This window comes from Nannospalax galili, unplaced genomic scaffold, assembly GCF_000622305.1.
Source record: "Nannospalax galili isolate Female #2095 unplaced genomic scaffold, S.galili_v1.0 scaffold500, whole genome shotgun sequence".
NCBI classification, from domain to species: domain Eukaryota; kingdom Metazoa; phylum Chordata; class Mammalia; order Rodentia; family Spalacidae; genus Nannospalax; species Nannospalax galili.
The window spans coordinates 2,083,165-2,093,971 of record NW_008347292.1 but is presented as its reverse complement, the minus strand read 5'-3'; the positions used below and the strand labels follow the sequence as shown (position 1 = coordinate 2,093,971).

Genomic DNA, 10,807 nt, shown 5'->3' with positions numbered 1-10,807 from the left:
TCAACAAGCCCAATTGTGACTATGTTTAGCGATCAGGCTCAGCCAAAGTCATGATGATGGTAGCTATTTCATGCAGAAGGGACTACTGTATAGCATCATCTTATTAAAAGGACCTGGAATTTAAAAGGATTTGGTGCTAGGAGCCACATATGAGGGAGAACATACATCATTTGTTTTTCTGAGTCTGTGTTACTTCAAGTCACTAAGAAGCAGTTATGAGAGAAGCTCTCTGCCCTTCCCCCACCTGACTCAGAGTAGATGTGCTGAATTCCACAGAGGGTACATCTTCAGACCTGCAGTGGATGCTGGAACTGTGGCTAGTACCAAGCCACCTCCAGACCATATTTTCCCAATGTTTTACAGAATTGCCGAATATCAGACTTTGTCTTTCCACATTTTATGCCTTGATGCCTCCTCTTTAACCATAACCCTAAACGTAACCCTAACTAACTATAGCCTAGACCTAAATCTAACTCTAACTGTAGCCCCACTACAGTTGCACTTTGGGACCTTTGAATAATATAAAGGTTATTTGAATTTCAGCATTGTGATACCACTTGAGCCTTTCTGATAACAAACATGGATACTGAGTGACTAACAGGTGGGTAGCATATACAGAGAGCATACTCTAGACACAGAGATGATTCATGTTCCTGGAAGGATGGGGCAGATGGATGAGATTTTATCCTCCTACTCAGAAAGGCATGCAATTAAAAATTAGTGAATTACTTCTGGAATGTTCAATGTAGTATTTTTGGACTGTAGTTGCAGGTAACTGAAATTCTAGAAAGTGAATCCCTGGAGTACTATAAATTTGTAAGAGTTTCCTTCTCTCTCTACCAGAAAGGTGGGAAGTTAATCAAGGGAGACAACTCTAGACCCATATCAGCCTAGAGACAGCACCACGGGAATCCACAAAATAAACCTCACTAACTAGTCCATGGCTTCTCTTGTGTCTCCCGAGTGTTTACCTTCCCGCAATTTGAAACCCTAGAAACACAAAATCCTTTTGTCTTCTCACTTCTGCTCCCAGTTCTGATCACCCCTTGGAGTCCCTCTGCCAGGGCTTCCACACATAAGCATGATGCTCATGTTAAGGACTTGCTCTTTTATTGTTCATTGTTCTTTTGTCAATGTAATTTATTTACATGGCCAGCTGGAGGGCTGAGGGAAAATGTTCCTTCCTCCTCTACAGCATCAAGGCAGCTCAACTGGGAATGTTTTCAATAAATGATGCTTTAAACAATGGACAGCCAATAAAAATGAATAATTGATACATGCAACAGCATAAATAAAATCTCAAAATGATTGTACTCAGGGAGAGGATCCAGTCCCCAAAGCTTGCATGTGCAGCCTAACCACATAGCAATTCTAGAAAAGGCAAAGGAATTCACAGAGCTAGGGAAGCAGACAGGCAGTGACTGTGATGGGGGAGGGGTGACTTGCGAAGTGCTCAAGGATGCTGGAGAGGGGTGGCTAGGTCCATTATCTACACTGCTTCTGGCATGATTTCATGGTTGCACACATATGTGTGCATTAACATCCCTCAATTGTACATTTTACACATGTGCAGATCATTGTGCCTCACGTTTATTTCAATAAAGCTGCAGGCACAGCAGGAGCGCTTATAATCTGATTAGACTGCTGAGACTTGAAACATGATACCACTTCCTTATATGTTTGGGCTATGGGGAAAGGGCTCCCAGGACTGTGGTCAATCTTTGAGTTACTTCCTGAGGAAGAGGCAGGGACTAGAGGGGAATGAGGGGGGTGTTGCTAGCAGAGCCAAGTTCTCTTGGCTTTGCCTTGCAAAAACTATAATGCCCAGAGGCCTCCTGTCTCTGGGGAAGGGGTGGCGGGTGGTTGAGTGATGCCCTCTCATTCACTGTTGGTAGGAACTTAAATTGTTCAGGTTAGAAATGACATGCCTTTCCCTAGCTCGAGGAATGGTGGCTGAATGCTGTGGCAGGCTCCAGCCTCTCTAGCACATGGAACTTTTAAGTGGCTATCATTTATTTGCTCCCCTAGGGAATGTCAGTGCTCAGCCCAAAGTGGCCAGAGGAAGGGTCATAAAAAAACTTCCATCCCTAGGGAGAGGACTTAGCTGCTTTAGTCCTTCAGAACCAAATCCAAAGAAGTCACTGGTACACTGTCCTGGGATCCCATCCCAGTCAGTACCTGTGGTGTGTGTGTTTGTAACCCCAGTGCTGGAGGAGGCAGCGATGGAGGATCCCTGGGGCTTACTGGCTAACCAGTCAGTCTAGCCTAATTGGTGAGCTCTACATCAACCAAGAAGAGGCCCTCTCTCAAAATACAAGGCAGATGACTCCTGAGAAGCAGCATCCACCTGAGGTTGATCTCTGGCCTCTGAGTGCACGTGCTCACACACAAACACACATACCCCCACCACCGCCACCACCACCACCTGAGAGAGAGGAGGACTTAGCTGATTTATTCCATGCCACAGAACCTAAAACCCACAGAAGCCACTGGCACACTGTCCTCAGCTCCCATATAAATGTCTCGCTCTCAGTCTCTGTGTGATTTATCAGCCTCAGGTCACCCCAAAGAGCAGCAGACCCTAATGGGGGATCCTGGGGAAGCTCCAAGGCAGTGACTTGAAAGTAAAGTGGGTTTCAGCTTATTTCCATTGTGTCTAGCTCAGGACTTGATGAGTTCTTCTTCAGCGAGGGGTCGGCCATGGAAGAAAGAGGACTTCTCATCCCCACCCCTCTATCAATGGCAACAATTCCCACAACCTTCCAAGGACCCAGGGAACTGCTTTGTAGTGTGGTATGTGAACAGTTTAAGTTCATTGTTCCTTACTGGCCCTTTAAGAACCAGAATGTTCAAAGGAACAGTGTTCCCAGAACCATAAGAAACAAACAAGTTTCTGGAATCTTCTAACTCCTATACTCAAGAGGCCCCACAGGATGGCACAGAGGCTATGGGCTATAGTTTCCTGCTTGTCCTCATAAGCCCCCCAGACTTTGCCCCTGAAGTCAGGGGTTTGAGCCTGTCTCCCTCTTGTATCATGTGTTAACATCCCTGAGGATACATACTTCTTGTGTCCTTGACATCTCAAATCTTACAGTCCTATGTGAGGCCACCCATAGATGAAGCCCCAGTGTGCCTCAGGGATCTCCTGTGACACCCTTCAGTCCTGCAGGCCGCTTCCTCCCAGGATCCATGGTAAACTGATACTTTCATATTATGAGAGTGATCATAGGAAAATACAAATCAAATCTCGCTCCTATATTTCTTCAATGGCACTGCCCCATTACATAAAAACACATAGCTCCAGCCTCTCACCAAGACTTCCAAGCCCACATGCTCTGAATCTTGCCTATCTGCAGCCCTCAGCAACAGTGCCCTGTAGGGCATGGAGTGCACACAGGCTGGGCTTCAGCTCCTACTGGCTCTTCAGTCGGGGGCCTTTGTACAGTGCACACCTTACACAACTGTCCATGGCATCTTTCAGTCGTCATTTCAGAGTTTCCATATCAGATCCTGAGGATGGGTTTTTAGCTTCGTTCCTGTGAGCCTCTGTGCTATGACATTTTATATGAACTCTGGTTACCAGGATAGATGGGGAATGGGGAGATGAAAGCCAAACACGTCTCACTGTGCAGGGCCGAACGCTACAAGTGTATTATCACACTGTAGCAACCATATGGCACTAATGCATTGCAAAAAAAGAAAAAACCAAAAAACCCACAGAATCCAGAAGGTAAAAAAAAATTCCATTAGAAAGTCAGAATTATAATATAGGCTTTATATATACATAGGAAAAGCTAGATGAATTTAGAAAAAATTTAATAGTAATTATTTGTGGGAAGTCAGATATGCACTGGGCCTAACCCTAAATATGCTTCTAAACTGTTTGGCTACTTTGAAAAATATTTTAAAGGTACATCTATTTATTTGTTGTTGGGGGAGGGTAGGGGAAGGGGGACCATTCCACCCAGGGACATGTGGAGGTCAAAAGACAACTTATTCCTCTCCTTCCACTATGTGGGTCCCAGGGAGGGCTAGAACACAGGTTGTCAGGCTTGGCAATAAGTACCTTTACCCATTTAGCCATCTTTCAGGCCCGGTTTATTTCTTTTTACAGTGAGCACCTACTATCACTTTTGTAAACTAATAATAGTAATAATGCAAATAATAGTAATAATAATAAAGCTACCTCCATTCTAGAAAAGACAGTGCTGAATAAGAAGCTGAAGATAAAAAGTCAAATTAATTGCTTCAAATGGCAGGTTCTTTTACTCTGCATTTGATCCCCTGTAGTGGTGCAGAGAAATCACCCCCAGTTGCCAGGGTCAGAGGAGGAAACCCTGTCAAGTGTGAATAACCACCCTCCAGTGTTGCCCACTCCGCCAGGGCTGATGGCAGCTGCTCTGAAGCAGAACTGATTGTTTGCCCTGCAAGCTAAGCCATTTGCCAGCCCAACAGTGAACTCTATCTCTAATTATTCGACGCTACGGGCTTTTGAAATGCACAATCATGTGTGTAAGCGGCTCATTACCACTGCACCAAACCACAGAGTGGGAAAATGAATTCTGACGCTTGCGGTTGTGGTAAACACCCAGCTGGGAGTCAATTATACTGTTCACATTTTACAACTCATTTATTTTCTGCACCTTTTGGAATAACTTCACAACTAGTGGGTTTTGCTCGTTGGTTCCCAACGTGTCATTTTAAAACAAGAACAGGAACACTGGCCATGAAGCAGAAAAGCTATTAGGAAAAAGAGAAAAAAGTTTCCAAGTTCAGAGCTGAGTTCTTTACTGGCAGGAAGCCAGTGGCCCAAGGGTAGAAGAAAGGGAACCAGGAGTGACCCAGGCAAGCGGAAGGCATGCACGTGGCTGGGGGCATTTGCTATGTCTCTCGCCATCTGAATACAAATGGGGAAAGAAATATGAATCAGAAAACTCCAAGCCTCTTGCAGGACACTATTTCTGGATGCTGTTCCTCTGCTGCCCACAATATGCTGGGTGACCCTTGCTTTGCTCCACCTCGCAAAACACCCCCTGCCCCATCCAGACCTAACTGATGATAAATGGCCCAAGTGTAAGATTAGCAAATGACTTGAGGGATGGTTCTGTCAGTACAGTGTTCACCTTCTAGACCTGAGTTTGATCCCCAGGACTCATGTTTAAACAAAGCCTCACACAGTGTTTTTTGCTTATAATCCCCAGTGCTTGGCAAGTAGAGGCACGTGGATCCCTGGGGCTCTCTGACCAGTCAGACTGGCTACATGGTGAGTTCCAGCACCAGGCCAACAAAAGACCCTGTCTCTCAAGAAACAAAAGGGGGACAGAGAGCCTGAGGAATGACACTCAAGGTTGTCCTCTGGCCTCCGCACACATGTACACACACACACACACACACACACACACACGTGCGCGCACACGCACACAAGCTCACGTATACACACACACACACACAGACCTGCAGGGTCCAAGAATCCTCTAGAACGTGGAGGGAGGGCAAGAAAAGCCCCTCTCCAGCCTCACCTTCAGATGGCCTTGAAGCTTAATGTTATATCTGTTTTGGCTGCACATGGAGCCAGAGATACAACTCTTCCTGTCCAAAGCTTGAAACAGAGAGTCTGCCAAGGGAGAAGCCATTTATCATGTGATACTGCAGGCTGCGCTTATTAGAATCACCACCACTGGTATTGATCATTTTATTTCCAGTGAAACCTTAGTTCAGGTTGTCCTAACATTTAGCCTCCTGCTAAGTTGAAACCTGTTGCTTAAACACCACAAACACCTGCACGGTCTTGTTTACTATGATACTCTTCATGAGAACCAAGTCATAGATTCAGTTTAGGTATACATCCACAGGGGAGTGGAGAAAGAATATGTGGTACAGGGGCACAGCAGAGTTTTCTTCAGTCACAGTGAAAAGAAAAATGTTATCTGTAGGAAAATGGATGAAACCAGAAATCAACATGTGGAATGAAATAAGCCAGACTCAGAAAAACAAAATCACATCTGTTCTCTCATATGCAGAATCTAGATCTCTTTAAAACAAGAAAGTTTGGGAGGGGAACTATTTGGAATGGGGCCAGAATGGAGGAGGGCAGCAAGGCAGGGAATGAGGGGGTGCCACAATAAAACCTGTGATGTCTATATGTAGTATGCTAATAAAGGAGGAAAAAGCAGAAGACTATCAACAGAAACTGAAAAGCCAGTCACTTGCATTCCACTCAGGGTGGTCCTCCGTGTTGCTTCCTCAAAGGCTCCCATCCCAGGAGTCTCCCTTTTCACCTGGCTTGGGGAATCTATCTGCAGACAGCCTCCAGATAGCCTGTCCCTGGATACTCCACTTCCCCCAGTAGCCACCTGCTCCCAGTGACCCATCCCTATAGAAGTAACTGTGATGAGACAGTGGCTTTGCAGAATATCTCAGGGTTCATCGATCTGCCAGTCAACTTCATCCTGCAGCTAAGGTGGCTGTGGCAGATACCACATCCTGGTCACTTTGCATGGCCCTCAGACTAACCTTTCCCTTGGGTGACACATACCCATTTATGGGCACCATCTGCACTGGTACCCTGGCCTTGATCTGTCAGGCCAGGGAAGTGTATCTTGTTGATGGCACATCAGGACAAAGCTGGCCTGGCATGTGCCCTGAGGACTCTTTAGCACCTGTGAAGTGGGTTCCTTTATCATCAGTGAGTGGTGACTGGTGGGTAGATATTCTTATCTCTCCTGGGGAGGAAAGCAGCTTATTAACATCACAGCTAAGGGGCTGGAGAGCTGGCTTAGTGGTTAAGAACACTGGCTGGTTTTGCAGAGGACCTGGGTTCAGTTCCCAGCACCCACACAACAGTTAACAACCATCAATAACTCCAGTTCCAGGGATCCTTCCCCATCTCCTGGTCTCCATGGGCACCGTATGTATGGGGGCACTTACATTTACGCAGGGAAAACACTCATACATATAAAATAATAATAATAAATAAAGCATCATGGCTATTATAGAGAGGTAGATTCTCTTGAACTGTTTCAGACTATAGGGGAAGTGTGTGTGTATGTGTGTGTGTGTGTACGCACGCATGTATGCATGCACACACATGTGTATGCGGGCACATGTGCATGTGTACATGCATGCAGGTGGAAGCCAGAGATTCACATCAGGTGTTTTCCTCTGTCATTCTCTACCTCATTTTTTGAGACAGGGTCTCTTGCTGAACCTGGAACTTGCTGACCAGCTAGTCTAGTTTTTCGGCAAACTCCAGAGACCTGCCTGTCTGTGCCTCCCCAGCACTGGGATTACAGGTGCCTGCTGCCACATCTGGCTTTTTATGTGGATATTTGGGATCTGAGCTCAGATCTTCATCTGGTGAAGCAAGTATTTTACTGAGACATCTCCCCATTTCCTAAGGAGGAAATTTAACACTGTATAAAGAATGGTAGGTCCCTATATTCAGTCAGGAGTCAGAACTTAAACATGGGGCCACGGGGCTGGAGAGATGACTCAGCAGTTAAGAGCACATACTGCTCTTGCAGGGGATGTGAGTTCAGTTCCCAGCACTTGCTGGGTGTCTCACAACTACTTATAACTGTAGTTATAAGGGGATCCAATGTTTCTGGCTGCTGCAGGTACTTGCATACACATGTGTATAGTCACACACATGTTTTTTTTCTTTAAAAAAAAGAGGTGAGGGGTTGGGGATTTAGCTCAGTGGTAGAGTGCTTGCCTAGCAAGCGCAAGGCCCTGGGTTCAGGCCTCAGCTCCGAAAAAAAATAAAAATAAAAGAGGGGACTTTTTTAGGAATCATGTAGAAGGGGATGGAAAGATTGTAAGAGTTAGAGGTGGTAGATGAATGCAAGGAAACTGTGTTGTCTGGACACCACAGAGTAGTTGCTCATATGAACTCATAGTGCTTGTGACAGCATACACAAGACCTGTGCAAATTCAAGCCCATCAGTGCTGGGAGAGGTGTGCAGGAAGCTCCAACCCTAGTTGAGGATCTGTTGGTAACTGACAGCTGCTGGGAGAGGAACGTCAGTTTTCTTCAGGGGTGATGCTGGGTACGTTGACCAGGCTCCAAAAGAGGGACCCATACCTCAGCCATGGCAGGCTACATGGCCCATGGAGATTTGGGAACACAAATTAGACTCACCAGGCCTTCTTAAAAAAAAAGAAAAATAAGGGGGCTGGAGCAGTTAAAAGCACTGGCTGCTCTTGCAGAGGACCTGGGTTCGGTTCCCAGTACCCACATGCAGCTAACAACCATCTAGAACTCCAGTTTCAGGGATCTAACACTCTCTCCTAGCCTCCATGGGCATTGCACAACACAGGTGCACTTACATAAACGGAGGCAATACACTTATACCCAAAAAATAAAAATAATTAAAAAATATACTAGAGGACATGAAGTTGAGGGGAGGGTAGTAGGAAGAAGTGAAGATGGGAGATGGGTCTGAATATGACCAAAATACATTCCAGTTTCAGGGATCTAACACTCTCTCCTAGCCTCCATGGGCATTGCACAACACAGGTGCACTTACATAAACGGAGGCAATACACTTATACCCAAAAAATAAAAATAATTAAAAAATATACTAGAGGACATGAAGTTGAGGGGAGGGTAGTAGGAAGAAGTGAAGATGGGAGATGGGTCTGAATATGACCAAAATACATTGTATGAAGTTCTCAAAGAAGCAATTAAAAAAAATATATATATATATATTTAAACACATGGAGCCAGAAGGCTTCCTCTTCTAGGGAAGTCCATTAGCATGGCCCAAAGCTAAATGCTACCCAACCTTCCCTACACAGCAACACTTCCCAGGCCCTACAGTGACACCAGACCATGTCCCACCACTCACGACAGGCTATGTTGCCTCTACCATGGGTCCATGGAAATCACCCACCATATGGAAGGAAGGTGGGAAAGGTCTCAAGATCTGACTGGGGATGGTCTTCAAATGGAAAACAATGGAAGCTGCCTGTCTTTGTGTTGAAAAAAATCTGAAAAATTACTTTCCGAGCATCCTTTCTCAGCCCTGGGACTGGATGAGGCAGGAGTGAAGGCCTCCCTCCCCTTGGCTTCCAGGGAGGTGATGCTGACCTCAGCCATGGCGGGCTGCATGGCCCACGGAGATGCTGGCTGGGGGCATACTTCCCCCTTTCCTTTGCCAAGAAGTCATCAGTACAGGGTTTTCCTTCATGGAACACACTTTATCCTTATCTTTGTTTTCCTTTTGAATGAGTCCCAGTTGGAAGATTCAGCATAGATTTGCATGTTTTTCTTAGAAGACCCAGGTCAGCAGTGTGGAGGTGTGTCCACAAATGAGTCACTGGGCTGCTTCCTTTATGCTTTAATGATGTGCCATATAAGGTATCTACAGATGACCTTAGGAGGAAGTTGGGGAGCAGGTGGATGTATCTCGGTGAGAAAGCACTTACCTAGGATGCATAAGGCCTTGGATTTGGTCCCCAGATCATGAAACAAACATAAATCATAAGCCAAGGTGCTTCCATGTGCTTTGGAAATGGCAGCTCTAGAACCATCACATCCATCCACCTGCTTTTCTTCTCAGAAGCTGCTGTTTTCTCTTTCTTTTTGCAGCACTGGGGATAGAACCCAGGACCTTGTGCATGCTACTCAAGAGCTCTACTCGTGAGCTACAACCCTAGGCCTTCATGTTTTATTTCATTTTGGTCTTCCACAGAGCTAGGGATTAACATGTGTTCATCATAGAACATGTGGAAGACCAGAGAAGAGAAAAGAACAAACACCTCTAATCAGGCCATCCCACCAGGAGTCCTGCATGTTCTACATGTCTCTATATGGATGGCTTTCTCCATTCATAAAGTGGGAGACAGAGAACAATAAGGTAGCACAAAGGGCTAGAGAGATGGCTCAGTGGTTAAGATCACTGGCTGCTCTTCCAGAGGACTCAGGTTTGATTCCTAGCACCCACATGGCGGCTAACAACCGTCTGTAACTCCAGTTCCAGGGAATCTGATGCCCTCTTCTGGTTTCCACAGGCATTTCACGACATGGGTGCACTTATACACATGCAAGCAATACACTTATACGTATAAAATATAAATAAATAAATAAATAAATAGATAGATAGATAAATATTTTTTTTAAGATAACACAAATTCTAGTTGGGAATAAGAAGTAAAGCCCCCAGTTTCAGGTAAGAGCTACACAATGCCAGCTGCTCTAATCGCTACCACCTTGCCATGTTTCCTCACAGTCTGTGTGTCTGTGAAGAACTTTAATTTTCCTTAAAATTTTTACTCATGTCCAATTTCAGCTGGGTCTTGATAAATCTTCTAAGGCTATGTTCCATATAGGAAGAACAATAGACTGTCAAGTTTAGAAAAGTTAAAAAGTATTTTCTCAAGACAAGGAAATGATTTTTGTTCTTCCCACCTGGACATGAACTTGCAGGTGTTTTCCCACAGGCGATAATGAGTTTTTCTCAAATCATAACCATTCTTCCCTAGTCTCCCATCTTATCAAAGGCACAAGCTTAACAAGACAGCAGTGTGGGGTCAGAAGGTCAGTCTGCAATCACAGGAAAGAAAGCAAAGTACTGTGACCCTCATGGAGATCAGACTGGCCATCTTGGTCTCATTAGTGAGCACCGCTCATCAGCCAAGCACATCAACATGGCTCTGCACATAACTATCCCACGCAGGTCATATCCCTTGAGGTCTTCTTTGTGTGTATGCAGGTGTGTGTGTGTGTGTGTGTGCATGTGTGTGTGTGTGTGTGTGTGTGTGTGTGTTGTAGAAAGCTATTCTCTGAGCATAACAGACAGCAAAC

General features: G+C 45.3%; 1 protein-coding gene across 1 annotated transcript in view; it reads right to left on the bottom strand.

Annotated features, from left to right (window-relative positions):
* Positions 1-10,807, bottom strand: part of Kcnk13 (potassium two pore domain channel subfamily K member 13) — a 100,894-nt gene that overhangs the window by 34,806 nt on the left and 55,281 nt on the right. The window lies entirely within an intron of this gene.